Source organism: Bos taurus, chromosome 5 (genome assembly GCF_002263795.3).
Source record: "Bos taurus isolate L1 Dominette 01449 registration number 42190680 breed Hereford chromosome 5, ARS-UCD2.0, whole genome shotgun sequence".
Lineage (NCBI taxonomy): Eukaryota > Metazoa > Chordata > Mammalia > Artiodactyla > Bovidae > Bos > Bos taurus.
In genome coordinates, this window is record NC_037332.1 from 35,891,441 (window position 1) to 35,916,227 (window position 24,787).

The 24,787-nt window shown below is 38.6% G+C and overlaps 1 pseudogene; it reads right to left on the reverse strand.

The window, feature by feature from the left end:
- Window positions 1-288: 288 nt before the first annotated feature.
- Window positions 289-24,787, reverse strand: part of LOC132345387 (E3 ubiquitin-protein ligase RBX1-like) — a 76,100-nt pseudogene continuing 51,601 nt past the window's right edge.

Sequence of the window (24,787 nt, forward strand, 5' to 3'; positions counted from 1 at the left end):
GTTTTATAATTAAGGAACAGTCCGGGTAGTGGTAGTAGTAAAGAACCCACCTACCAATGCAGGAGACTTAGGAGACTCAGGTTCCATCCCTGGGTTGGGAAGTTCCCCTGGAGGAGGCCATGGCCACCCACTCCAGTATTCTTGCCTGGCGAATCCAACGGACAGAAAAGCCTCACGTGCTATGGTCAATAGGGTCTCAAAGAGTTAGACATGACTGAAGTGACTTAGCATGCACAGAGTGAATCATTAAATGAATAATGAAACAATTGAACTTGTAAGAATTCTTTTCTAGTGCCCATACTTTTGGAATTCCCACTCTCTGTCATCCAGGGGACACACCTACCATGTTTTGAGACAGCAGGAGAAGCAGTGCAAATGAAATCATGGTCCCAGATTCCCGAGGCAACAGTGCACTCTTCAGAAGTTGCAGATACCTGGTTAGCTCAACATTTTATGGAACGATCATGATGTGGTTCCCGCAGATTGCCTGGTCATCAACCACAATATTCCAGGCCCCAAAGCTACTGCATTCCACTTGTTTCACTTCAAAGCTCTTCTTGCCCATGTTGTCCATGGCGCCACGTGGGGTGTCCACATCCATCACTGCTGCCACATTGGAACCACGCCCTCTGTGGTCCTCACTGCCTTTTTTTGTTCAACCATGAAGGAAATTAAAAAAAAAAAAACAAAAAACCCTGCTTCATTGACTACACTAAAGCCTTTGACAGTGTGGATCACAAAAAACTAGAAAATTCTTAAAGAGATGGGACTACCAGACCACCTTACCTGCTTCCTGAGAAATCTGTATGCAGATCAAGAAGCAACATGTAGAATCAGACATGGAACAATGGACTGGCTCAAAATTGGGAAAGGAGTATATCAAAGCTGTATGTTGTCACCCTGCTTATTTAACTTATATGCAGAGTACATCGTGTGAAATGCCAGGATGCATGAAGCACTAGCTGGGATCAGGATTGTTGTGAGAAATATCAACAACCTTAGATATGTACCTGATACAAATTTAATGGCAGAAAGTGAAAAGTAATGAAAGAGCCTCTTGACAAAAGTGAAAGAGGAGAGTGAAAAGCTGGGTTAAAACTCAACATTCAAAAAACAAAGATCATGGCATCCAGTCCCATCACTTCACGACAAATAGATGGGTAAAAAGTGGAATCAGTGACAGATTTAATTTTCTTGGTCTCCGTAATCACTGTGGATGGTGACTAAGCCACAAAAGTAAAAGATGCGTGGACCTTGGAAGAAAAGCTATGACAAACCTACACAGCATATTAAAAAGCAGAGACATCACTTTGCTGATGAAAGTCTGTATCATCAAAGTAGTCATGTATGGATGTTGAGAGTTGGTCAATAAAGGAGGCTGAGTGCTGAAAAAATGATGCTTTTGAACTGTGGTGCGGGAGATCTTGAAAATACTTTGGACAGCAAGGATATAAAACCCAGTCAATCCTAAAGGAAATCAACACTGAACATTTATTGGAAGGACTGATGCTGAGACAGAAACTCCAATACTTGGTCATCTGATGAGAAGAGCCAGCTCACTGAAAAAGACCCTGATGCTAGGAAAGATTGAGGGCAGGAGGAGAAGGAGGCGACAAAGGATGACATAGTTGGATAGCACTACTGACTCAATGAACATGAGTTTGAGCAAAGTCAGTGACATAGTGAAGGACAGGAAAGCCCGGTGTGCTGCAGTCCATGTGGGCGCAGAGTCAGATGCAACTTAGTGAACAACAACAAATGAGCTGAAATGGCTTTACATTTTAAAATTATTTTTGAAAATAAGAGTAATAATATTCCACAATGTTCAGAATTATATGAAATTTAAATTCCAGTGTGCAGGTGGTGCAGTGGTAAAAGAATCCACCTCCCAATGCAGGGGGCACAAGAGACATGAGTTCAGTTCCTGGGTTGGGAACATCCCCTGGAGAAGAGAATGGCAACCTACTCCAATAGTCTTGCCTGGAAAAATCCACTCACAGAGAAGCCTGGTGGGATAGAGTCCATGGGGTCACAAAGAGTCAGACAACATTGAGCGCACACATGGCAATGGTCATAAGCAAAGTTTCAGTGGAACACATTCACATTCATTTCTGTCTTGTTTAATGCCCACTTTTATATTATAGCAGAGTTGAATCTGTAACAGAGACCATGTGTGGTATCGTCAGTTCAAACCCATTGGCTGTCTCAGTGTATTCTACATTGCAGTGATGCAGTTATAAACAGCGATCTATATCACTGTACTGTAACTTTTTTTTTGTTGTTTAACTAACTGCATATTCATCAGGTCAGAACTGATGGACTTCATATGGTGCGTGTTTAAGGCTTAGTGGAGTGTGGATTATTTTGTTATCAAATTAGGTGCCAAAGCATTGTGTATTTTCCCAATGACATTTTAGTTGGGTAGACAAAGTAATCCCCACTCCCATACCCCAGATGTGAAGTGAAAGTCATTCAGTTGTGTCCAACTCTTTGCGACCCCATGAACTATAAAGCCCATGGAATTCTCCAGGCCAGAATACTGGAGTGGGTAGCCTTTCCCTTCTCCAGGGGATCTTCCCAATCCAGGGATCCAACCCAGGTCTCCCACATTGCAAGCAGATTCTTTATCAGCTGAGCCATAAGGGAAGCCCAAGAATACTGGAATGGGTAGCCTATCCCTTCTCCAGTGGATCTTCCTGACCCAGGAATCGAACCAGGGTATCCTACTTTGCAGGCAAATTCTTTACCAACTGAGCTGCCAGGAAAGTCAAACCCTGGATATCCATACTCTAATCCCTGGAACGTATGAATTTGTTATTTACATGTAAAAGGAACTTTGCAGACATAAAGTAAAAATATTAAGGAAAAAAAAAGGACTTTGCAGATGCAACTAATTTAAGTGTCTTGCAATAGGTAATTTAAAATTTAATCTCTATTCAAGACTTTATTTATAAATGTTTAGATTAACAGCATTTTGTACATCAAATCAAGGGATTTGTAAATAAGGGAACTGCATGTCTATAAGCCAGTCTTGAGTTGCTTGACTGATACCTTGTAACTTTTTTTCTTTTGTTTTTGCAAATATATACACACATCAGCAAGTCAGGGTCCCTGGGGGAATCCCTTGGGATGCAACAGTGTAAGCAAAATAGATCGCTGTTAATGTTTTTTTAACAGAATGCACCAAACTGCTCTAGGATTCCCATTATAAAAAGCAGAAATCACTTGCATTTCTATACAACAATGAAATTGTTGCATTTCTATTTTTCTAACAATGAAAAATCAGAAAGAGAAATTAAGGAATCAATCCCATTCACCATTGCAACAAAAAGAATATCTAGGAATAAACTTACCTAAAGAGACAAAAGAACTGTACACAGAAAATTATGACACTAATGTAAGAAATCAAAGTTGACATAAACAGATGGAGAGATATTCTATGTTCCTGGGTGCTGCTGCTGCTGGGTAGGAGAATCAATATTGTGAAAATGACTATACTACCAAATGCAATCTACAGATTCAACACAATCCCTGTCAAATTACCAATGGCATTTTTCACAGAACTAGAACAAAAATTTCACAATTCATATGGACACACAAAAGACCTAGAATAACCAAGCAGTCTTGAGAAAGAAAAATGGAGAAAGAGGAATCAACCTTTCTGATTTCAGATTATACTACAAAGCTACAGTAACCAAGACAGTGATGTACTGGCACACAAAAACAGAAATATAGACCGATGGAACAAGACAGAAAACCCAGAAATAAACCCATGCACCTATGGGTACCTTATTTTTGACAAAGGAGGCAAGAATATACAACGGGGCAAAGACAGCCTTTTCAATAAATGGTGCTGGGAAAACTGGACAGCTGCATGTAAAGGAATGAAATTAGGACACTTCCTAACACCATATACAAAGATAAACACAAAATGGATTAAACACCTAAATGGAAGACCAGAAACTATGAAACAGAGGAAAACATAGGTAGACACTCGATGACATAAATTAAAGCAAGACCCTCTGTTACCCACCTCCTAGAGTAATGGAAGTAAAAACAAAAGTAAACGAGTGGGACCTGATTAAACTTAAAAGCTTTTGCACAGCAAAGGAAACTATAAACAAGGTGAAAAGATGATCCTCGTAGTGGGAGAAAATAATAGCAAATGAAACAACTGACAAAGGATTAATTTCCAAAATATACAAACAGCTCGTACAACTCAATGCCAGAAAAACAAACTCAACCAAAAAGTGGGAAAAAGACCTAAACAGACACTTCTCCAAAGAAGACATACAGATGGCTAACAAACACATGAAAAGATGCTCAACATCGCTCATTATTAGAGAAATGCAAATCAAAACCACAATGAGATTATCACCTCACACTGGTCAGAATGGCCATCATCAAAAAGTCTACAAACAATTTAAATGCTGGGAAGAGTGTGGAGAAAAGGGAGCACTCTTGTACTGTTTGTGGGAATGTAAATTGATACAGCCACTATGGAAGATGGTATGGAGATTCCTTTAAAAACTAGGAATAAAACCACCATATGACCCAGGAATTCCATCCTAGGCATATACCCTGAGGAAACCAAAATTGAAAAAGACACATGTATCCCATTGTTCATGGCAACACTATTTATGATAGCTAGAACATGGAACCAATCTAGATGTCCATTGACAGATGAATGGATAAAGAAGTTGTGGTACATATACACAACGGAATATTCAGTTCAGTTCAGTTCATTGCTCAGTTGTGTCTGACTCTTTGTGACCCCATGAATTCCAGCACGCCAGGCCTCCCTGTCCATCACCAACTCCCGGAGTTCACTCAGACTCACATCCATCGAGTCAGTGATGCCATCCAGCCATCTCATCCTCTGTCGTCCCCTTCTCCTCCTGCCCCCAATCCCTCCCAGCATCAGAGTCTTTTCCAATGAGTCAACTCTTCTCATGAGGTGGCCAAAGTACTTGGAGTTTCAGCTTCAGCATCATTCCCTTCAAAGAAATCCCAGGGCTGATCTTCAGAATGGACTGGTTGGATCTCCTTGCAGTCCAAGGGACTCTCAAGAGTCTTCTCCAACACCACAGTTCAAAAGCATCAATTCTTCGGTGCTCAGCCATAAAAAGGAATGCATTTGAGTCAGTTCTAATGAGGTGGATGAACCTAGAATCTATTATACAGAGAGAAGTCAGAAAGAGAAAGATAAATATGTATTCTAACATATATATATATGGAATCTACAAAAATGGTACTGAAGAATTTATTTTCAGGGCAGCAATGGAGAAACAGACATGGAGAATAGATTTACGGACATGGGGAGAGGGGAGGAGAGGGCGAGATGTATGGAAAGAGTAACATGGAAACTTACATTACCATATGTAAAATAGATAGCCAATGGGAATTTGCTGTATGGCTCAGGAAACTCAAACAGGGGCTCTGTATCAACCTAGAAGGGTGGGATGGGAAGGCAGATGGGAGGGAGGTTCAAAAGGGAGTGGATATATGTATACCTATGGCTGATTCATGTTGAGGTTTGACAGAAAACAATAAAATTCTGTAAAACAATTATCCTTCAATAAAAAAAAATTTTTTAAGAAAGCTAAAGGCAAAGATAGAAATGAGTCTACAAATTAATCAAATCTTATTTTCCGCACACCCCAAGTTTGGGTTTTATTTAACATTAACTCTACAATATCACCCTATTACTCTATGCATGTTTGCAACCCAGAAAGATGTATTTTTTACTTTGGTGTCTGTTAAAATGGATTTTAAATATATAACTTAAACACTGCAGCTGAGCTAAGTGCATTATATGCTGAGGTTTACTTGTCCTATTTCAAACAACTTCTCAATTCCCAGCCTGAAACATGAAGTCAATTAGAAATCCATGAACAGAAGTGGAGAACTTGTTAAAATATAAGTTTATTGTCTTAAGAAATAAGATTGCTTCCTTTCAATACAGTATTCTCTCAGTGGCCAAATCACCTAGTACAAAGTAATAACTTACTTTGTATCAATATAAACACTGAAACACCATTAGAAACACTTTCCTTTTTACAAAACAATTTATGCTGATTTTATGATGTAAAATAGCCTCTAATACTAAGAACACAAAAAGTATCTTAAATTATTTCCCTGAAGTGTTAAAAATGCACAGTTTAAAATCCCTTAATGGAAGACCTTTAGTAGTTCTGGCTGTCTGGTTCAGAATCTCATTATTCCAAACAGACACTGAGACCATTATTATCCTAGTGGTTCTAAGGTAATCACAATGGCCCTTATTAAAGGGGAGGAAAGATAGTCAATCAGAGGAGAAAATGGAATGATGGAAGTAAATGTTGGAGTAATGTAATTACTGGCTGAGGCCACAAGCCAAAACTCCTCTAGAGGCTGTGAAGGTCTGCCTGCAATGCAGGAGACCCTGGATTGCAGGTCAAGGGTCTTTTGCAATCTTGCAATGCAGGTTCAATCCCTGGATCAGGAAGATCCCCTGGAGAAGGGAATGGCAACCCACTCCAGTATTCTTGCCTGGAGAATCCCACGAACAGAGGAGCCTGGTGAGCTACAGTCTATGGGGTTGCAAAGATTTGGACACAACTGAAGCAATTTAGCATGCATGCATACAGAGGCTGCGAGAGGCAGAGAACTGGATTGTCCCATAGAACCTCTGTAAGGAACATAGACTTTGATTTTAGCCAGTTCGACTCACTTTGAATTTTTAATCTCCAGAACTGTAAAAGAATAAATTGTGTTGTGTTAAGTCACTAAGTTTGTGGTGTTACAGCAGCAATAGGAAGCTGATATTGTGTGTCTTGATATTACCAGAGTACACACTGAAATATTCCCAACTGACAGGAAAATATTGTCCAGAACAATTAGAAAGTTTAAAAACAAAATACCTTAACGCAGTAGAGTTCCTTCACAAAAGTAAAGAAAAAATAATTAGGTTGCAACCTAAATAAATTTTCCAATGGCTCATTTGTTAGCCAAGCAAGAAAGCTGTTTACTTATGTTGAGTTAATTAGATTGTGTTTGATTATGGCTGAAAAAAAATGCATCCAGAAAAAAATAATTCAAAGCTATTACCCTTTTGATGAGAACAATTGCTCAAAAAGTTAAGGATGATGGAAACTGAAGGAAAGTTACAGAGCTCTAAATAGCCTGGAGTTAAAACTCCCCTCTGGGTCCTTCCCACCATTGTATACAAAACAAAGAACTCTCTCACCCGAAGGAAAAAAAAGGACATTAAGGTTGATTACATCCAACTCCCAGCAGGTCCCAGCCTCTGGCCTATCTCCAGAATTCCTTGCCCCAGCCGTTTAAGAGATAATTAACCCAAACAACCTTGGAGAAGAACAGACCCCCTTAAGACAGTAGATTTCCATGCCTATATGTACTTACTCTTTTCTTGGGTTAGTGCAGCAGCTCACTAATCTGACTGCTGCCTCTTCCTGCCTCATTAAAGGTGATCTGTTCCTGTAAAGTGCCGGTCTCATTTTTCCAAACCTTGCCTTCTCTACCCTTAACCCTACAGAAACAACATCAAGAGTTGACAAAAACATTAATAATAACGTAGATGATTTTCAGTGGTTTGTTCTTGATCTTTGATAAGTGAATACTACCTGTGCTACCAGCTGCTCATTGGATGTTGAGTTTTAAGCTACTGAATCATCTGAGTAGAAATACAGGTGAGTATCTTTCCAGAGAAGTTGAGAAAATAATAATTCAATACAACATGAAGTGGAATCTTCTAAGATGTATTACAACTGATGATGGTAAAAATCTGTGTGGATCAGAAAAAGGTTCTGTGCACAAATGAACAAAAATAGTGAAAAAATATTTAAAGCCTATGGCTGTTAATTGTCTTATTTATGAGCAAAGTCTTTGCAGAAAGTATTTGAATCTATTATGTGTTGTTGGAACATAAGTATCAACAACATATCCCATTTGCTTTCATGGATTTATCCATGATCACTTCCATACATTTCTGTCAGGAATAGAAACTGGATTTCTTACATTTCCCTACTACATGGTAGTTTAGCAGTGGATGGATGGTTTAGTAGCTTTAATATTTTACTGTCAAATTAAACAGATTCAAAACTGAAATTTTCCTGAATAAGAAAAGCAGTGCTCAGCCACTATTGTCAAAAACTAAATTACTTTGGAAATCCACTTTTTCCACAGAATTGATAATGTTTACTGAATTCAACCTAGAATTTGAAGGCAAAATACCACTTAGGTATGAAACACATACACTATGAAGTCATTTCCATAACACCCTAATGTTTGAGCCACAAGTAATGTCAAGCTGCTTTATATACTTTCTGTACTGTAAATTTAAAACAAAAAACCAAATCTCCACTCCCACACAAATTTGCAGTGATATACTTTTCCAGCTCAGACTCCTGTAGCAGCAATATTTTAGACATAGCAATGCAAGTACAAAAATTTCCTTATTTCAAAATCCATACAGTTGATTTAAGGAGCTTCCTTCTAATCTTCATCAGAAGTGATTAGTTTGCAATGTAATGACAAGTTAAAAGGCAAGAGAAGAATCTAATAGAATCCTAAATCTACGTCTTAAGATATGAATATGGCCAATTAAAATCATACACTCATGGACTGATATCAGTATTGGCAGAACTTATCATGTGAAAAGATGAAATATGAAAAAATATCTTAATACAGAGCAGCATTACTCTACTCTGCAACCATTTTGATTATAAGGAAAGTAATTTTAAGCCTCAATTAAGCAAAATTATATCCCTCAACAAAATAATCCAATTTTTCTCACTGGGAGGCTTGTATTACAAAGAAATATACTTAGTTATTATATTTTTGAATTTTATCAGAACAGTATTTGCTGAAATTTATTTTCTCTCTTGTTCAGTAAATACCTATATAATATATTTGATTTTTCCTCTTGACTGGCAAGGCTTAAAATATTTACTGTCTGGCCCTTCAAAGAAAATGTTTTTTACTTTGATATAGAAGAGGTTGAGCTATCCGATACCAGGAGACTAGAATGCTAATCGCTAGATGGTGAGCTGATCGCTCAACACTCAGTTGGACTGCTGAATAAGAAATTAATTTTCATTGTGGTAAGCCACCAAGGTTTGTGGGTTGTTTGTTGCAACAACCAGTGCTACTTACCGTGACTAAAACAACCTTTTAATTATGATTGAAATTCACATTTAAGGAAACCTCAGAAACCATGAGAATTTCCAGGAAATACTAAGTCACTTTGGGAAAAAGCTATAGATGCATTATCTTAGCAAAGTATTAAATCAGCACAGGGAATTCATCTTTCATTAAGTCAGCCAACATTGTTCAAGGCACTGTGAGGAAGGTTATATGCAAGGTTGATTTGATATTTCTCTGTGAATTATAAATTCCCACTTATTTTTGAACTGAGTAATCTAATGCATTTAAATCAGTTGATCATTAGAAGCCAAATGTAATCATTTGTTCAATGGAAATCTTCACTTAGATGAAGAAAGAACATGCTTTTTTGCTCTTCTAAATGAGGAATTTCTCATCCCTTGGAGTGATGCTAAACTTTTCCTTGCTTGCAAACTAGACAAGAATACATTGTGAGGTCTGAATAGGACATTACTTTGAGATACCCCCAGAGAGAGCACTGGGCAAACTTCTGTAATAAAATGCAGCCACCAAATTGTCAATATTTTGTCCAATTGCATGGAGAACTAGGGAAAGCAAATCACTGAGGAAAGAATTTTTTTTTTCCATTTGGCATTGTGAAGTGAACAATTACCTGAGGTGATAAGTATTTCACTTTCTGATTCAGAATAGAGTCAGGTCCATAAAATTAAATCATATAAGCAAAGCTCAATGTTTCTTTTAAAACCACATATTTTAAAACTATTTTCTAGATGTGTTTAATATGACTATGTATCCTAGGTCTCATCCTGATAATTCTAATGAATTTTCCCCCAAATGTTCCTAAGTATGAGAATCCATTGGGCAAGTGTTTTTTAGTATGTCTGTTTTGGTACCCAGAAACGGATTCATTAGGTCAAGTGAAAGTCTAAGAGTCTGTACTTTCACAAATTCACCTTGGAGGTTAAAGTGGATGTTGCATAATATGAATTGGGTTCACTCAGCCTGCATTTTGCCTTCTTCGACTCTTACAGCTAGAGTTCTGGAGCAAACTATTTGACTATTTAAAATGAACTTGCCGAAAATTTGGAAGGTGAAAGCAAAGTGGAAGACATCTTTCTACCCTTTTTCGGGTACCCTATTTCTGCCCTCAAGCATGGTTATAGTCATGAGTTTTCTTGGGTAATATTTCATTTTCTGTTACCCAGTTTTCTGTGTGTTAAACAGTGGCAGTTTCTGAGGTAATAGTGGGGTCCCTTTTCTCTGGCACAGTTCCAGTGTTGACTTACAGTTCTAGAATGTTACTGGAGGCCCAAACAGGAAAGTATCTGTTTGTATAACATCTAACTATTTTGTAGGCATCTAATTCTCTGCCTCATGTCAGTTCCTGCTTGAAATACCCTGAGCTGTTTCTGTTTCTTAAACTCAACTGTGACTAATAAAGAATATGACATCAATGTTAACACCATGCAGCAGTGAGTTCTAGAGCAGTACAATTGTTTCTATCTCTTAGAAACATTCTTTTCTCACTGTACAGGGATGTGCTTCTGAGAAGATTCATTAATGGCACCAAGATGACCTTGAGATCCTGGGTTGACATTTGGGCAGCAAGTATGCTAGCCTGCTGATTCCCTACACCACCTCCCTTCCCAGCACACACCTCAGAGCATCAAGGATCATAGTAAACCTTTTTACCACTGCTTCCAGGTGTAGAGAAGACCATTAGGCAGAAACCACAGACCCGTACTAGAAGAACTGAAAACTTGATAGATATGGGAAGGCCATCCAAGTATAAACTTCTTAAGGGCAGATAATTTTGACTGTTTTTTTTTAAATGTTATAATCATCACACCTAGAACAGTGCCTGACAGTCAATTATAATTACATAAAGCATTTTATTAACTGATGAACCGTCAGTAAAGATTTCTTGAACAATGAATTAGTATGTTATGCCTCGTGTAGTCACTCATGTCCAACTCTTTGCCACCCCAGGGACCATAGCCCACCAGGCACCGGTCCACTCCGTGGACTCTGTCCATGGGGAGTCTCTAGCTACCAGAGAAGCACAAGAATACTGGAATGGGTAGCCTATCCCCCCTCCAGGGAATCTTCTCGACCCAGGAATCAAACCAGGATCTCCTGATTTGGATTCTTTACCAGGGAAGCCCAATGAACTAAAAGGTGTATAGTATACACCTATATATAGTATAGTACTAAAGTATAGTACTTTACTTTAGTATAGTATAGTACTAAAAGGTGTTACTACTTCTTATCAAGGTAAAAATTCCAGAGCCTTGTCTTTCTTCAAGGCTTGGATGGTATATTAGGGCTTAAAAAAAAAAAGGAACGTTCAGGGTATAGAAACAAGCATTGGATATAAGTAGCCTGGAATTTTATTTACCAACCTAAATCTCTGAGTACTATGATTTCCACCTCTTTGCCTTGCCCACTGGGCTGGCCACTCTGAGATCCTATGTTGTGTTTCAAAGCCACTCTGAGTTAGTATTGGTCACAGACTGTCCCTCAAGTTATGTCCTAGAAATGACTCTGGTACCTTCTATTGGAACCAAGCCTAGCTTTGCATGGTTTTAATTTTCTAAGCCCCTTACAACTAAGTAAGTGAAGTGGGTATTGAAGTGAAAGCTGGTCTTAGTAACAGGAACAAAATCTAAATTATCAAAATCAGCATGCACATTTAGTGTCAAGTTACTATTAGGTAACCTAAAATTAAGGCCCAGAACACTAGGCTAGTGCATAAATCCCTTTTGGCGAAGATCAAGATTATCCCAAGAAACTTTCATATGGCTGAGGATTGGTGGTGGACATTGAAATATAAGAGCTAAGATAAGAAGTAGGTTATACAAGTTGATATAAACTCTGCTGCAGAAAATTTTATTTTATTCATTTATATCAGTCCCATTTGCTGACCTTTATCATCAAACATGAATTCCCAGGTTTGAATAGAGGGGAGCTCTGAGACAAGAATACCCAAGCAATATTTTGTCTTGCCAAATGATTTGAATCTTTCTGTTGGGATTCCCTCACTCCCATTATCATTTCTGTATTTACTCTTTAAAACCATGGTCCAATGTGAAAAAAAAAAACAAAAAAAACCCCTTCAGCCCAGCTGAGCTGTATTGGCATTTAAAAAATGACCTATGATTGTAAGATAGATAAAATTAAACATGAAGAAAATATAAACCACATGTAAACTATACATTTCCCTGAGAAAAAACTCCCTTCTAGCCTTCATAAGGCCTGATATATTTTCACCTAACTTGGCTTCCAGCTCTCTTTGATTCATTCTTATTTCCATGAAACAGAATGCACCTGTCCTCAGATATGCTGATAAATTTCCCCATTTTCTTACTTTGGCAACAAATCTTCTATTCTGGTGAATATTAAAGTTGCTCTTATACAACTCAGTCTTTCTAAGGTTTGGCTTCCCTGATGGCTTGGTGGATAAAGAATTCACACGTTATGCAGGAGACACAAGAGATGTGGGTTTGATCCCTGGTTGGGAAGATCCCCTGGAGAAGGGCATAGCAACCCACTACAGTATTCTTGCCTGGAAAATCCCTTGAATTGAGGAGCCCAGCAGGCTACAGTCCAAAGGGTGGTAAAGAGTCAGACACGTTGAGTGAGTATGCGCAATGCATGACAGTCTTTCTAAACTGCTTAGCACACATCAAAACAAAAGGCTAGACTTAATTTTTGTGATTCAGTTTCCAACCACTGCTTGAACTTACCAATCAGTGTTTGAATAGCAAACATTTGTTGGAATCCTTACAGGTATCAAGCTTTATGCAAGGTTCTAAGCATATGATCATGAGTGGCCACTGCCTTTCCCATCAAAAAGCTATCTGTGGTACCATGGATAGAGCCACAAAATCAACTAAAAGGCAAGGCATGATATGACTTGAATTGGGAACTGAATTATCAAAATAATTACCAAATATGGCAGGTTTTGCAAAAATTAAGGTTTAAGATCAGAAGTAAAGAATTAGAGAGTGAACTTACGGTTGCCAGAAGGAAGGATTTGGGGAAGGGATAGCCAGGGAGTTTGGGATGGACAGGTATACACTGCTATATTTAAACAGAATAACCAAAAATGACCTACTGTATAGCACAGGAATTCTGCTCAGTGTTATGTGGAAGCTTGGATGGGAGGGAGTTTGGGGGAGAATTGATACTTGTACACGTATGGCTGAGTTCTTTTGCTGTCCAGCTGAAACTATAACAACATTGTTAATCAGTTATATTCCAATACAAAATAAAAAAGTTTTTAAAAAAATGAAGGTTGAGATTCTTCTCATAGAACAGAGCATTGGATATAGCAAATAGCCACTGTGACATTTAAATTGCAGCAGGACTGGACTGTAATATCTGAGATAGAGCTGTTTTCTAAATCAGATGACACCAGTTTTGAAAGTGGTTCTTTGGTTGTCCAAAAAAAAAGAGTTGATTTAAAGGTTTATTTGACTTTGGCCATCTTTCTATTGTTTTATTTTAAATTACACACAAAAATTTCTTTTCTTTGGACAAGGGATAATTAACATATAGTCATAATTTTGACAGTGTTATATCAATATTTTTAAACTTAATATTAAAAATCCAGGGTCACAGTGACTTTAGATAATTTGCATTTAAGTTTTTTATAATCTCTTTGATTTCAAATGAGTAACCTATCAGTAAAACACTGGACTATAGGTATGCAAAGTATTTGGAAGTTAAATTTTAATAACAAATAGGTTCTACTGACCTATTCTTTCCAAATCTCTAGAGATCAGGAATGAAGAATGCAGTCAACTTGCAAGTTTTTATTAAATATTCTCTGTACTGTTTAGTGTTTTTGTTAGGGGAAGCCCACTGATTGAAACTGCCCACCCTGGCCAGGCACCATAGTAAGCATTTGCATGAGTTGTTTTATGACAGGAGATCCTGGTAAGGAATATGGAACTAATAAGCCACCACCAACCGGAAGAGTTCAGGAAAGGTCGAAAGGGGACACCGCATGTCCATCCACTTCCCAGAATCCCTCTCACTAGCATCCATCTTGGCTGAGTGATGCGTGCACCACCAGGAAAGACTCTGAATTAGAATGATTGGTCAAAGACCACCCGGAAACTAATCCCATCACCATAAAACCCGACATTGCGAGCCATGTGGCAGAGCTGTTCTCCTGGGTTCCCTTACCTTACTGCTCTCCACCTGGGTGCCCTTTCCCAATAAAATCTCTTGCTTTGTGAGCACACGTGTCTCCTCGGACAATTCATTTCCGAGTGTCAGACAAGAGCCCAGTTTCCGGCCCTGGAAGGAGTCCTCCTTCCTGCAACATTTTTATTTTCAACAATAGACATATTTTCATTAAATATGTTTTTTCATATATTATATATATTTTCATTTCATTAAAAAGTTTATTTAAAAATAATTCTTACAAACTTTCCTCACTTGGGTGCTAAATATTTCCTCTCAGTTTCTCTAACCATGAAACCATTTCACTTGTATTTGGCAAGACAAAGGTGAAGAGTTTTGTTACAAGTCATTGTGAGAATGCATACAATTGTTTAAATGTTTTTGAAACTTTTAAATTTGCTGTCAACACTTACATGGCATCAATGAATAATCCTGGGAATTTTTGAATACTGTTTCCTCATTTTCCTTATGAGATTCAGAAAAGAGAACTGACGTACATAGGAGGATATACTTCCTTAGTTTATGACAATGGGAATATAACCCAAAATGTTAAGACACTTTTATAATAACACAGCTGTCTCTTTAATTAGTTATGAAATAAACACAGGTATCTTTTGAAACAAAAGTTGTAAGTAAAAAATTCTTTATATCCCAGAAGTATAAATAGATCTGTGATAAAAATGATACAAAATCTCAATGTTCTACTTTAGGATATACTAAGAAAATTTTGTTTAACATCAGTGTTGGACTTGAGTGATAAACAAGGTAGCATCTAATCTTAAGTCAACATAATACCCTAATAATATATTACAGTTTTTTCAATCCATAAGCATTTAAAATTAATTTTTATGTTAGTTTCTGCTGTACAGCAAAGTGAATCAGCTATACATGCCCATCTTTTTTGGATTTCCTCCCCATTTAGGTCACCAAAGAGCACTGAGTAGGGTTCTCTATGCTACACAGTAGGTTCTCACTTTTTTACCTATTTTATACCAAGCAGTGTGTAAATGTCAATCCCAATCTCCCAGTTCATCCCACCCCCTCCCACCCTGGTATCCACTCATCCATTCTCTGCATCTGTGTCTTTATTTCTGCTTTGCAAATAAGTTCATCTATATTGATTTCCTAGATTCTACATATAAGCAATATATTATGATATTCACTTTCTGACTTACTTCACTCTATACGACAGTCTCTAGATCCATCCACATTTCTTCAAATTCTACTATTTTATTCCTTTTTATGGTTTATGGCAGCAAAAACAAGACTGGGAGCTGACTGTGACTCACATCATGAAGTCCTTATTGCAAAATTCAGGCTTAAATTGAAGAAAGTAGGGAAAAACACTAGACCATTCAGGTATGACCCAAATCAAATCCTTTATGATTATACAGTGGAAGTGAGAAATAGATTCAAGGGATTATATCTGATAGAGAGAGTGCCTGAAGAACTATGGAGAGAGGTTCGTGACATTGTACAGGAGGCAGTGATCAAGACCATCCCCAAGAAAAAGAAATACAAAAAGGCAAAATGGTTGTCTGAGGAGGCCTTACAAATAGCTGAGAAAAGAAGAGAAGCTAAAGGCAAAGGAGAAAAGGAAAAATATACTCATTTGAATGCAGATTTCCAAAGAATAGCAAGGAGAGATAAGAAAGCCTTCCTCAGGGATCAATGTAAAGAAACAGAGGAAAACAATAGAATTGGAAAGACTAGAGATCTCTTCAAGAACATTAGAGATACCAAGGGAACATTTCTGCAAGGATGGACGCAATAAGGACAGAAATGGTATGGACATAACAGAAGCAGAAGATATTAAGAAGAGATGGCAAGAATACACAGAAGAATTACACAAAAAAGATCTTCCTGACCCAGATAACCACGATGGTGTGATCACTCACCTAGAGCCAGACATCCCAGAATCTGAAGTCAAGTGGGCCTTAGAAAGCATCACTACAAACAAAATTAGTGGAGGTGATGGAATTCCAGTTGAGCTATTTCAAATCCTGAAAGATGATGCTGTGAAAGTGCTGCACTCAATATGCCAGCAAATTTTGAAAACTCAGCAGTGGCCACAGGACTGGAAAAGGTCAGTTTTCATTCCAATCCCAAAGAAAGGCAATGCCAAAGAATGCTCAAACTACCGCACAATGGCACTCATCTCACATGCTAGTAAAGTAATGCTCAAAATTCTCCAATCCAGGCTTCAACAGTATATGAGCTGTGAACTTCCAGATGTTCAAGCTGAATTTAGAAAAGGCAGACAAACCAGAGATCAAATTGCCAACATCCATTGGATCATTGAGAAAAACATCTCCTTTTGCTTTATTGACTACACCGAAGCCTTTGACTGTGTGGATCACAACAGTGGAAAATTCTTAAAGGGAGGGGAATGACAAAGCACCTGACCTGCCTCCTGAGAAATCTGTATGCAGGTCAAGAAGCAACATTTAGAACTGGACATGGAACAACAGACTGGTTCCACGTCGGGAAAGGAGTACCTCAAGGCTGTGTATTGTCACCCTGCCCCTGCTTATTTAACTTATATGCAGAGTACATCGTGCAAAATGCTGGACTGGATGAAGCACAAATTGGAATCAAGATTGCTGGGAGAAATATAAATAACCTCAGATACACAGATGACACCACCCTTATGGCAGAAAGTGAAGAAGAACCAAAGAGCCTCTTGATGAAAGTGAAAGAAGAGTGTGAAAAAGTTGGCTTAAAACTCAACATTCAAAAAACTAAGATCGTGGCATCCAGTCCCATCACTTCATGGCAAATAAATGAGGAAACAATGGAAACAGTGACAGACTTTATTTTTGGGGGCTCCAAAATCAATGCAGATGGTGACTGCAGCCATGAAGTTAAAAGATGCTTGCTCCTTGGAAGAAAAGCTATGAGCAACCTAGACAGCATATTAAAAAGCAGAGACATTATTCTACCAGCAAAGGTCCATCTAGTCAAAACTAGTTTTTTCAGTAGTCATGTATGGATGTGAGAGCTGGACTATAAAGAAAGCTGAGCACCAAAGAATTGATGTTTTTGAACTGTGGTGTTGGAGAAGACTCTTGAGAGTCCCTTGCACTGCAAGGAGATCCAACCAGTCAATCCTAAAGGAAATCAGTCCTGAATATTGGAAGTACTCATGCTGAAGTTGAAACTCCAGTACATTGGCTAACTGATGCAAAGTACCAACTCATTGGAAAAGACCTTGATGCTGGGAAAGATTGAAGGCAGGAGGAGAAGGGGACGACAGAGGATGAGATGGTTGGATGGCATCACCGACTTGATGCACATGAGTTTGAGTAGGCTCGGGAGTTGGTGATGGACAGGGAAGCCTGGTGTGTTGCAGTCCATGGGGTTACAAAGAGTGGGACACTCCTGACAGACTGAACTGAACTCAAGTGTACCACATCTTTATCCACTCTTCCCTTGATGGGCATTTAAGTTGTTTCCAGGTTTGGCTCTTGTAAATAGTGCTGTGATGAACACTGCTGCTGCTGCTGCTGCTAAGTTGATTCAGTCATGTCTGACTCTGTGCGACCCCATAAATGGCAGCCCACCAGGCTCCCCAGTCCCTGGGATTCTCCAGGCAAGAACACTGGAGTGGGTTGCCATTTCCTTCTCCAATACATGAAAGTGAAAACTGATAGGGAAGTCGCTCAGTCGTGTCTGACTCTTAGTGACCCCATGGACTGCAGCCTACCAGGCTCCTCCGTCCATTGGATTTTCCAGGCAAGAGTACTGGAGTGGGTTGCCATTGTACATAAGTCTTTTTGAATTATGGTATTCTCAAGGTATATGCCTAATAGTGGGATTGCTGGATCATATGGTAGTTCTATTTTTAGTGTTTTGAGGAACCTCCATACTGTTCTCCATAGTGGCTATATCAATTTACATTCCCACTGATAGGGTAAGAGGGTTCTGTCTTCTTTATACCCTCTCCAGAATTTATTGTTTGTAGATTTTTTGATGATGCCCATTCTGACTGGTGTGAGGTGGTTGCAGTTTTGATTGGCACTTCTCTAATAATTAAGGATATTGAGTATCTTTTCATGTGTTTATTGGCCATCTGTATGTCTTCTTTGGAGAAATGTCTATTTAGGTCTTCCACCCATTTTTTGATTGGGTTGTTCGTTTTGCTATTGAGCTGCATGAGCCATTTGTATATTTTGGAGATTAATCCCTTGTCAGTTGCTTCATTAGCAAATATTTTCTCTCATTGTGAGGGTTGTCTTTTCATCTAGTTTATAATTACCTTTGCTGTGCAATAGCTCCTGTTTCTCTAGGTCCCATTTGCTTATTTTCTTTTCAATTTCATTACTTCAGGAGGTGGGTCAAAATAGATCTTGCTGTGATTTATGTCAAAGAGTGTTCTGCCTATGTTTTCCTCTAAGTTTTATAGTATCTAGCCTTACATTTAGGTCTTCAATCCATTTTGAGTTTATTTTTGTGTATGGTATTAGGGAGTATTCTAATTTCATTCTTTTACATGTAGCTCTCTGGTTTTCCCAGCACCATGTATTGAAGAGGCTGCCTTTTCTCCATTGTATATTCTTGCCTCCTTTGTCATAGATTAAGTGACCACAGTTGTGTGGGTTTATCTCTGGGCTTTCCACCTTGTTTATTTCTGTTTTTTGCACCAGCACCATACTGTGTTAATAATTGTAACTTTGTAGTATAGTGTGAGGCCAGGGAGCATGATTCTTCCAGCTCCATTTTTCTTTCCCAAGATATCTTTAGCTCTTCAGGGCCTTTTGTGTTTCCTAACAAATAACAAAACTTTTTGTTCTAATTCTGTGAAAAATGCCCTTGGTAATTTGACAGGATTTGCATTGAATTATTTAAAGTAATATAGTCATTTCACAAAATCTATTTTTTTAATCCAGTACATAAGTATGTTTTAAATATTCCTGTTTGCAGAGCACTATCTTACTTTACAGAGAAAATGGTTGGGGGAGTTGGAGAGGATTAAATGAAAGTAAAGGACATCGTGTTTTTATTTAAATAAAATCTTCAATATAGAAGTAGGGGAGTGGGGAAGCCCCATGAACAAATTAACTTTCTTGCCAATTAAAAAAAAAAAACAAAACAATTTTGTTATTTGCTAAGATATAGTGAGAGACAAAGAACTCCCTAACTTCTCTCTTTTCCGTGCATCCTAGGTTCCATTCCAAGTATAAATATTATACCCCAGTCTTAAAAGAGTTCCAGAATCTTATCTCCTCTTACTACCTCTCCCATTGGGTATCAGTAGCAAAGATCTGGACTCCATTTTTGGATGTCTGACTACTTACCCTTCCCTCTTGCCCTTCTTCCCCAGGTGTTCTCCCTCTGGCACCAGGGGAGAGGCAAACCATGTGTGGGAGCCCACATTTCAGCCCCCTCTGTCTAGCCTAAAGCAATGTCCTTTTCCTGATCTAAGCCATTTTTGGACCATCTCGGGACGCCTACTCAGTTCTCTCCACAAACCTTGTTATATAAGCAATAAACTTTTCCATGCCCCCTCTTAATGTGTGTTGGTGGGGTGAGGGGGTGGGCTGATAATCATGGCTGACATCTGAAATCAGTTTTGGACAGAGGTACAGCCAATGGAGTGACCGCAACACATTATAACCCTTGTTTAAGCTACCACGGCCTCTTGCCTCAAGTATTGCAATAACCTATATTTTTGGCCTCCCAACCTCAGCTCTTATCCAATTTTTGTCAATTTTTTTTGTCTATTTTTTGTCTATTTTTTTTACCATTAACCAGGGTAATGGGCTTCTTTCGTGGCTCAGATGGTAAAGAATCTGCCTCCAACACAGGAAACTCCAGTTTGATCCCTGGATCAGGAAGATCCCCTGGGGGAGGGCATGGCAACCCACTCCAGTATTTTCAGTTCAGTTCAGTTCAATTCAGTTGCTCAGTTGTATCTGACTCTTTGAGACCCCATTGGCTGCAGAACATGGAGCTTCCCTGTGCATCACCAACTCCCAGAGCTTGCTCAAACTAATGCCCATCAAGTCGGTGATGCCATCCACCATCTCATCCTCTGTCGTCCCCTTCTCCTCCTGCCTTCAATCTTCTCCAGCTTCAGGGTCTTTCCCAATGAGTCAGCTCTTTGCATCAGGCGGCCAAAGTATTGGAGTTTCAGCTTCAGCATGAGTACTTCCAATGAATATTCAGGACTGATTTCCTTTAGGATTGACTGGTTGGATCTCCTTGCAGTCCAAAGGCCTCTCAAGAGTCTTCTCCAGCAACCACAGTTCAAAAGCATCAATTCTTCGGTGCTCAGCTTTCTTTATAGTCCAGCTCTCACATCCATACATGACTACTGGAAAAACTGTAGCTTTGACTAGATGGACCTTTGTTGGTAAAGTAATGTCTCTGCTTTTTAATATGCTGTCTAGGTTGCTCATACCTTTTGTTACAGGAGCAAGCATCTTTTAATTTCATGGCTGCAATCACCATCTGCAGTGATTTTGGACACACACACACACAAAATAATAATAAATAAAGTCTCTCACTGTTTCCACTGTTTCCCCATCTATTTGCCATGAAATGATGAGGCTGGATGCCATGATCTTAGTTTTTTGAATGTTGAGTTTTAAGCCAACTTTTTCACTCTCCTCTTTCACTTTCCTCAAGAGGCTTTTTAGTTCTTCTTCACTTTCTGTCATAAGGGTGGTGTCATCTGAATATCTGAGGTTATTGATATTTCTCCCGGCAATTTTGATTCCAACTTGTGCTTCATTGAGCCTGGCATTTTGCATGATGTAATATGAATATAAGTTAAATTAGCAGGGTGACAATATACAGCCTTGACATACTCCTTTCCCAATTTGGAATCAGTCCATTGTTCCATGTCCAGTTCTAACTGTTGCTTCTTGACCCGCATACAGATTTCTTAGGAGGCAAGTAAGGTGGTCTGTTATTCCCATCTCTTGAAGACTTTTCCACAGCTGCGATCAACACAGTCAAAGGCTTTGGCATAGTCAATAAAGCAAAAGGAGATGTTTTTCTGGAAGTCTCTTGCTTTTTTGTTGATCTAGTGGATGTTGGCAGTTTGATCTCTTGTTCCTCTGCCTTTTTAAAATCCAGCTTGAAGTTCACAGTTCATATATTGTTGAAGCCTGGCTTGGAGAATTTTGAGTGTTACTTTGCTAGTGTTTGAGATGAGTGCAAAGAATGTTCACACCACCTCACAATTGCACTCTGGTTCCTCTGCCTTTTCTAAATCCAACTTCAACATCTGGAAGTTCCTGGTCTTATTCTGAGCATAATTTTTGCTATGCAAGAATTTCAATTGACCTACCACCTCTACAGGGAATGTAAGGCTACAATCTTCAACTGAGAGCCATGAGCTGTGTTTACATTCAGTAGATGGGAAAGGAGAATGCTGGGATGAGTTGGTTCTCTCTTACATCAAGCACTGCGGTAATTAACTAGAATTATTATTCTACCAGTTGTTTTCCGAATGCTCCTATACTTTGTTTAGATTTCTACCCTGCAATTTTCACATGGAGGGGCTTGCAGGATGCTATTTGAGAAGCTGCAGGTCGTCTCAACTGTTTTCTTTTCATCCTATTGAGTTGACTCCACATGTCAGTCCTTTGAAGTTAGTGGGAGCCCTGTGTTTGCATCCCTTCCAAAGATACGCAGTCTTACTGAAAGCTCATGGGAAAGGGTATGCATTGACTCTTCCTCCAAGCAAGATGGTTTCCACAGAAAACTGCATGAAGTAAGGGTCTCACAGGAACTTCAAGTTTTTACAGTTTAATCTTCCACATATTTCTTTTTGTTAAATCATAATTTAAGAAATAGATTTCAAATCATTTTTAAATGCAAGACTCAAGTATGTGTGATGTGCTGACTAATAGGCCCCATGGAGATATGGTATTATTGCACTTTAAACTTGTGCAATCCTGACACTGGATGTGAAATAAAAGCCTGGCTTTCTATCACCCTGCATTTGAATTAGTGACTTTTAATTCAATTTTTCATACTTTAGCTTTGCCTTTATTTGTAACTCTCTTTGTGACACTTAGCATCCTATGTCTTTATACTTTTACATCTACCATTTTTTATCATGCTATGTCTGGTATTGCAAGCTGGTCTTCCCCAGACTGTAAGCTGCTTGAAGGCAAAGAAGATATTTTTGTGTCATCTCCTTAACAGTAGGCTATATCCTTCACCAATCGAAAATTTCTCTACATGGTGTAAGTCAGCACCCAGGGTTTCTTGGCCTCCATCCCAATTTTCTCTCTATTGAGAAATAGTCACTATAAACACAATAATAATCTTTACTCAACCCCAGATGTCAAAGTAACTCATATTAGGGGCAGAGAGGGGAATACCTCTAGCAGTAAGATTCCATACCCCATACTTAACCCTGGTTCCATCAGCTGTTCTTAGTTAGTGGAGTGAAGCCAAATTCTCCATCAGGAGGGTCAGTGGCTGTTCTCACCATGTTATTAGATTCATATATTCTTGTGAATTATTATTTTCTTTTATGGACTGTTTCTCTTCATCTCTAATAATGCTCCTTTTTTTTTTTTTTCTTTTTTCAGTCTTAACATCATCTGATGGTGACCCCATCACGGTTTAAGTGTCTGTATTATAGATTGTTTTCCTACCTTTTGTCTTCAATCTTACATCTAAACTTACTATATCTAGTAAACAGCATACATTTGCTTTTTCGTTTTATAACTAGTGAGAAAACTTGACTTATTACAATATAGTAAAAATGATTACTTTTCCACATTTCCCTAGCTAGCTGTAAGTTTAGAACTTTTAATCTGTTTCACTCCCTTCACATTTGTGTGTGTGTGTGTGTGTGTGTGTGTGTGTGTGTGTGTTACTCTTTTTATGTGAAAAAATATCACTTCATAGTCTTCTGGCTTCTATCATTTCTCTGCCATATTAAAGCAGTCAAAATATGGCCCTGGCTATCTAAATGCAATTCTCTTGTCTTTGTTTTTAAACTGTTTTATTGTGATATACTTTTATGTAGTTTCTATTTATTCTGATGGGGGTTCTTGAATGAGTGGCTCAATATATTTCATCAATTTTATTGAAAATCCTTGTCTATCATCTATTTAAATATTGCATCTTGTCCATTCCCTTAGTTCTTTCCTATTGAAATTCTGTAAAATAATTATTTTCTTTAATCTGCATAGCATCTTTAACCCTAAATTGCATTTTGAGTGACATTAATATTGCTGTTCCTGCTTTGTTTTTGTTTGTAACTGACTGGTATTTCTTTATTCATCCATGTCCCTTTTTAATAAAATAATTGCATTATTATTTTATTTTATGTAGGTTACTTATAGGGCTTCCCAAGTGGTACTTGTGGTGAAGAACCTGCCTGCCCTTGCAGGAGACTTAAGAGACATGGGTTCAATCCTTGGGTCAGGAAGATCCCTTGTAGGAGGGCATGGCAACCCACTCCAGTATGCTTGCCTGGAAAAATCCCATGGACAGAGGAGATATGGGACAGACAAAACCCCATGGCAGGTTACAATCCACGGGGTCTTAAAGAGTCAGACCCAACTGAAGCAACTAAGCACACACACACACACACACACACACACACACACACGTTACTTATAAACAACAAAAAGTCAAAGTGTTAAGTGTCAAGTTATGTCCAACTCTTTGTGACCCCATGGACCATAGCCTGCCAGGCTCCTCTGACCATGGGATTCTCCAGGCAAGAATAATTGGAGTGGGTTGCCATTCTCTTCTCCTGGGGACCTTCTGGACTCAGGAATCGAACCCAAATCTCCTGCGTTGCAGGCAGATTCTTTAACGTCTGAGCCACCAGGGAAGCCCACACACACCACACAAACACATGTTACTTATAAAAAGTAAGTAATATAATATATAAAATATATATAGTCTAACAATTTCTGTCTTCAAACCTTTCACTGGCATATAGTGTAAGAATTGATATACCCGATTTTATTTCTTCCTTTTAATTTATTGCTTCTTTTTTTCCCCCACAATTTGCTTTTTCCTTTTTAAAAACTATTGTTGTTTTATTTAGTTTGCTATTCATTCCATCTCTTTCTCCCTGTTTATTTGGAAGTTCTATTGTTCTTTTTCAGTAAGGTAGGATCCGCACTGACCTTACCCTAGCGATCCATACACAGATCTCAATCTGTATTCATCAGCTGAAGTACTAACTCTTTGTCTCCATGCCATTAAGCAATTGCTTACTTAGACCACAGGAGAGGAAGCCCCTTGGGTTTTTTCTCCCAGGACCGCAACAGAACTCAAGACTCCCTTTATTCCTACTTGCCAGTAACTTATGGCAGCTGCGTGAATTCGGAACTAAACAGCTCAGAGTCGTTCAGAAGAGGAAGGAGGCTGTATTCAGGTAACCCTGTTTCTAGAATCTCAAGTGCCTCTCATATACTACTTCATTTGATCCTCCCACAGAACATCTTCACAGAACATTCATTTCCACGATGACTGCATTAGG